Raw genomic sequence first — 6000 nt, 5'->3', positions numbered from 1 at the left:
GGGAACACAAGCAGGGGGAGTGGGAGAGGGAGAAGCAGGCTTCCCGCCGAGCAGGGAGCCCGATGTGGGACTCGATCCCAGGACCCTGGGATCATGACCTGAGCCGAAGGCAGACGCTTAACGACTGAGCCACCCAGGCGCCCCTGTCTTTTGGTTCACTTTTTAGTGTATGTCCTCACTTTATCAGCTTTGTTTCTGCTATCAGAACTGTCCTTTCTAAGAGTAATTTATTATTCTCTGAATCCACCAACCAGCCAACTTACTTTCCTGCCTGCCTTCCTTTAAAATTACATTCTGTTGTTGTTTCATGGGTGCAATATTTTATCTCTCTAAATTGTTTTGAGGTTTTCTTTGACTTCTGTTTTAACTATAAGCTTTTAAAAAATTTTAGCTATACTTCATATACCTTAAAATTCAGATTTTGAAGTGTTAAATTCAGTGGTGGTAGCCTTTTCACAAAGTTGTGCGGCCGTCACACAGCACTAATTCTAGAACATTTTCATCACCTCAGAAGAAACCTTGTATCCATTAACAGTCATGCCAGTCCCCTAACCCTTTCAACCCTTGGATACCACTAATCTACATTCTTTTTCCATGGATTCACCTGTTCAAGATATTTCATATAAATGAAATCATATAATAATTGGGCCTTTTTGCCTGGCTTTCATTTATTTCTTTCACTTAGCATAATGTTTTCAGAGTTCATCCATATTGCAGTATGAAACAGCACTTCATTCCTTTTTATGACCAAATTAATATTCTATTGTATGGATATACCACATTTTACTTACCCGTTTCTCAGTTGATGTACATTTGGATGTTTCCACTTTTTGGCTGTTATGAATAACCTTGCTATGAACATTGTGTACAAGGCTTGTGTAGAGACATATTTTCAGTTCTTTTGGGTATACATCTAGAAATGGAATTGCTGGGTCTTATGGTAATTCTGTTTAACTTTTTTTTTTTTTTAAGATTTTATTTTCAAGTAATCTTTAACCCAACATAGGGCTTGAACTCACAACCCTGAGATCAAGAGTCACATGCTCCACTGACTGAGCCAGCCAGGTGTGCTGATTCTGTTTAACTTTTTTTTTAAGATTTTATTTCTTTGAGAGCGAGAGTGAGCCAGAGAGAGAGAGAGAGCACGTGAGCCAGGGGAAGGGCAGACAACCAGACTCCCCGCTGAGCAAGGAGCCCAGTGTGGGACTCAGTCCCAGTACTATGGGATCATGACCTGAGCTGAAGGCAGACTGAGCCACCCAGGCGCCCCTCTGTTTAACTTTTTGAAGAGCTGTCAAATTGTTTTCTAAAGCTGCTCACTGTTTTTCATTTCTTGTTAGCAGTGTATGAGGATTCTAATTTCTCCCAAGTTCTCACTACCATTTGTTACTGTATGCTTTTTGATTTTGGCCGTTTTAGTTTGTGTGAGGTGATGTCTCATTGTGGTTTTAGTTTGCCTTTTTCTAGTGACTAATGATGTTGTATATGCTTATTTTTTTTTAATATTTTCTTTTTTTTTAAAAGATTTTATTTATTTGAGAGAGAGTGAGACAGAGAGCACGAGCAGGGGGCGCAGTAGAGGGAGAGGGAGAAGCAGACTCCCTGCTGAGCAGTGAGCCCAACACGGGGCTCCATCCCAGGACCCCGGGATCATGACTTCAGCTGAAGGCAGATGCTTAACCTATTGAACCACCCAGGCACCCCTGGACTCTCAGGTTTCTTCACTTGCTCTGTGTCTATCTTTATAGCAGTACCATGGTCTTGATTACTGTAGCTTTCTAGTAAGTTTTGAAATTAAGTAATATACTGGGTGTTATATGCAACTGAATTATTGAACACTACATCTGAAACTGGTGATGTACTATATGTTGGCTAATTGAATTTAAATAGAAAAAGAAATTAAGCAATATGAATCGTCCAACTTTGTTTTATTTTTTTCCCCCAAGATTGTTTTGGCTCTTCTGGGTCCCTTGCATTTCCTTACGAATCTTAGGATGAGTTTATCAGTTGAGTTCTATTTTTCTCTTCATATGTTTTGATATCTGGCTTTCCTGTCTGAGGCTCTCCTCAAATAGTTGTTCCTTTATGTATGAAGTACCAGCAGGCTGAGCTGTGTGCTGGGCTCAAATGAGGGAAGGTGAGTGGGGATGGGGGCAGTGACTTCTCATAGTTCAGGATGTAGACTTCCACTTATCTCCCTGGATCAGTATTGGTGCCTTATCACTACCCTCAGCTGTGCCTGAAGTCCTCGGGTCTAGTGTAGTCTATCTAGAGACCAAAAATTCCTGTCTGGGATTTGGGAGGGTGGGGTGACTGCCTGGCTGAATTGTTGGGAAGGGGAGTTTGGAAACTGTTTTTCATACAGGCTTTTGCTCCTGTTTCTCTCGTGTGTTTAGGTCTACTTATGCTCCCACTTTCAGAGGTACCTAGTGCCAGTATTTACTGACCCTTTCTGTGATTCCCCAGTGTTACCAGCCTGCTTCTTGTCAACTCCCCCCGCCCCTCCATTACAGGCAGTTAGGTTTTATTTTTATCTCCCTTGCCTCTTTCCACAATGTTGCTGCCCTCTCTATGTGTTGGTAGAGAAAACTTTTTCCATTTGTTTTTTGTGGGCTTATATTTTTGTATTTCTTTTCCTGTCCTTTTGATGGGATTTGAGAAGGGAGCAGAGATAAATATATGTTTGATCTGTTATGTTTATTGAGAGTTCCTGGAAGGCTCTCTAAGGGAAAAGTTGGTATCAGGGAAGGTGGTGTAATACTTAGTCTCCTTGGATCTACTCCTGGCATAGAGCTCCTTCACTATATTCTGTTCCTAAAGTTTTATATTGCCCCATTTTTTTAATCCACATGTTGTTTTGTGCAATTTTTCTGCATAATTTTAGCTTAGCCTTAAATATTCTGATAGAGCTAAAGTCCTACTCTTAATGCATTCAACTAATTCAGTAACATTAAACTAGTGTCTCACCCCAGCTTTATATTAGGATCACCTGGGGAATTTATTTATTTATTTATTTAAGATTTTATTTATTCATTTGACAGAGATAGATACAGCATGGAGGGGGAACACAAGCAGGGGGAGTGGGAGAGGGAGAAGCAGGCTTCCTGCCGAGCAGAGAGCCCGATGTGGCGCTCGATCCCAGGACCGTGGGACAGTGACCTGAGCCGAAGGCAGACGCCCAATGACTGAGCCACCCAGGCACCCCTCTCAGAATCACTTGTCACCTCTACAGTTCTCTCATTTGCTTTCTATCTGGCATCCCTCTTGGCACATTTCCTTTCCCTATATTATCAGTGTTTTAGTGTTTAAAGAAGCCCGTGGATGGAGCCTCATTTATTCTTTCTCCCATGCCTTTCTTTTCTGTGTAGATGCAAGCTTCTGACCTGAATCATTTCTTTCTCCTGGAAGGACTTCTTTTAAACATTTCTTTCAGGGTATGTTTTTGTTTGAGGAAGTATTTTGTTTACTCCTTCACTTTTAAAGAATAACTCCGGGGCTCTTGGGTGGCTCAGTCGGTTAAGTGTCTGCCTTTGGCTCAGGTCATGATCCTGGGGTCCTGGGATTGAGCCCCACATCGGGGTCCCTGCTCAGCAGAGAACCTGCCTCTCCCTCTGCCCCTCACGCTGCTCATGCTTTCTCTTTCTCTCTCTCTCTGTCTCTCAAATAAATAAATAAAATCTTGAAAAAAAAAAGGACAACTCCATTGGACACAGAATTCTAGGTTAGTGTGTTTTTTCTTTCAATACTTTAAATATTTCGGGATGCCTGGGTGGCTTAGTTGGTTAAGCCTGCTTCTCCCTCTCCCACTTCCCCTGCTTGTGTTCCCTTTCTCGCTGTGTCTCTGTCTGTCAAATAAATAAATAAAATCTTAAAAAGATACTTTAAATATTTCACTCTGCTATCTTCTTGCTTGTATGGTTTCTGTTGAAAAGCATGCTGTAATTCTTATCCTTATTCCTGTACAGGTTAGCTGTTTTCTTCCCCCTTTGGCTTCTTTCAAGATTTTCTCTAGATTCAATATGGTAATATTTTTTTAAAAAGATTTTACTTATTTATTTGACAGAGAGATAGAGAGACAGCACAAGTAGGCAGAGTGGCAGGCAGAGGGAGAGGGAGAAGCAGGCTTCCCGCTGAGCGGGGAGCCCGATGCGGGGCTCGATCCCAGGATTCTGGGATCATGACCTGAGCCGAAGGCAGTCGCTTAGCCGACTGAGCCATCCAGGCGCCCCTCAATATGGTAATATTATATGCCTAGTTATTTGTTTGTTTTGTTCTTTTTCTTTTTAAGATGTTTTTTTCTTTAATTTATTTGACAGAGAGAGACACAGCGAGAGAGGGAACACAAGCAGGGGGAGTGGGAGAGGGAGAAGCAGGCTTCCCGCGGAGCAGGGAGCCCGATGCGGGGCTCGATCCCAGGACCCCGGGATCATGACCTGAGCCAAAGGCAGACGCTTAACGACTGAGCCACCCAGGCACCCCAAGCATTTTCTTCTTTGTTTCTTAGAATTTCCACGTCTCTGCTTACATCATACATCTGTTCTTGGGTGTTGTCTACGCTTTCCATTAGACCCTTAACATATCTATCCATAGTTATTTTAAATTCCCTGTCCATTAGTTTTAAAATCTGTGTCATCTCTGAGTTGGTTCTGATGCTTGCTTTGTCTCTTCACACTGTTTTTCTTGACTTTCAGCATTACTTATAATTTTTTTTAAAGATTTATTTAATCTACAGAGAGAGAGAGAGCGTGTGTGCACATGCATGAGGAGTGGGGAGGGGCAGAGGGAGAGGAAGAGAGAGAATCCAAAGTAGACTCCCTGCTGAGAGTGGTGCCCACCTCGGGGCTCGATCCCATGACCCTGGGATCCTGACCTGAGCTGAAATTAAGAGTCAGACACTCAACTGACTGAGCCACCCATGTGCCCCTTAGCATTACTTATAATTTTTAATTGAAAGCTGGACATGATGTATTGGGTAGTAGGAACTGAGGTGAATAGGTCTTTAGTTTGGGGTTTTATGTTAATCTGGCTCGGTGTTGATTTGTGTTTAACAATCGCTGTAACTGTTGGGGCACCTGGGTAGCTCAGTCCGTTAAGTGTCCAACTCCTGATTTCGGCTCAGATCTTGATCTCAGGGTCGTGAGTTCAAGCCCCATGTTGGGCTCCACATTGGGTGTGGAGTCTACTTAAAACAAAACAAAACAAAATAATTGCTGTAACTGTATGTACCAAGGCTTCAAATTCGTCTAGTGTCTTGTTTTGGTCTCCCTGTTATCTTTGGTCTTCCCTAAGAACCTCTTCTTAAATAGAGTATGCACCTTTCAGCTCTTTCAGCTGTAATCCAGTGTTATACTGGACCCATAGTATGGTGGGAAAGTGGGGGAGGGGCCATTTTGTCGTTTTCTCATTAAATCTCAATCTTTTTGGGGCACCTGGGTGGCGCAGTCAGTTAAGCATCCGACTCTTGGTTTCAGCTCAGGTTGTGATCTCATGGTTGTGAAATTGAGCTCTGCATCGGGCTCTGCGTTCAGCATGGAATCTGCTTAAGTTTCTCTCCCTCTCTCTCTCTGCTCTTCCCCTCCCCTGTGCTCTCTATCTCTAAAATAAATAAATCTTAAAAAAAAAACAAAACCAAAAAACCTCAGTCTTTTAATGGGTCTGTGTCTGTGGGTTGTGACCTTCGCAAGTGGTTATTAACTGTATTTCTCCCCCTTCGATGAGACAGGAAGACTAGAAGGGCCTCAGTCAGGGAAATTTCCTCCCCCTAGTTAGGATAAAGCTCTTGTGAAGCTTTTTCCCTAGAGAGCAGGCCCTTGTTGTGGAGAACATTTGGCATATTTTACAGTGGTTACTTTCTCCCTCTCCACGCCGGAGCCAGGAGGGAGTCTTTCTTGGTTCTTCATCAGGACAACCTGTAAGGAAGGAATTTTTTTTTTTTTCCTTTCTTATTCACTGTTGTATCACTAGCATCAAAAACAGTGCATGGTATATAATAGATGCTCA

At 42.6% G+C, this 6000-nt stretch overlaps 1 protein-coding gene across 2 annotated transcripts in view; it reads left to right on the top strand.

Moving 5' to 3' along the window:
* The window catches only part of WWP2 (WW domain containing E3 ubiquitin protein ligase 2), a 159828-nt gene that overhangs the window by 24844 nt on the left and 128984 nt on the right, over positions 1 to 6000 (top strand). The gene's annotated exons all lie outside the window — the stretch shown is intronic.

The sequence above is a fragment of the Mirounga leonina genome, unplaced genomic scaffold (genome assembly GCF_011800145.1).
Source record: "Mirounga leonina isolate KUSES-001 unplaced genomic scaffold, KU_Mleo_1.0 Mir_180, whole genome shotgun sequence".
Lineage (NCBI taxonomy): Eukaryota > Metazoa > Chordata > Mammalia > Carnivora > Phocidae > Mirounga > Mirounga leonina.
This window is presented reverse-complemented; position numbering and strand designations above follow the sequence as displayed.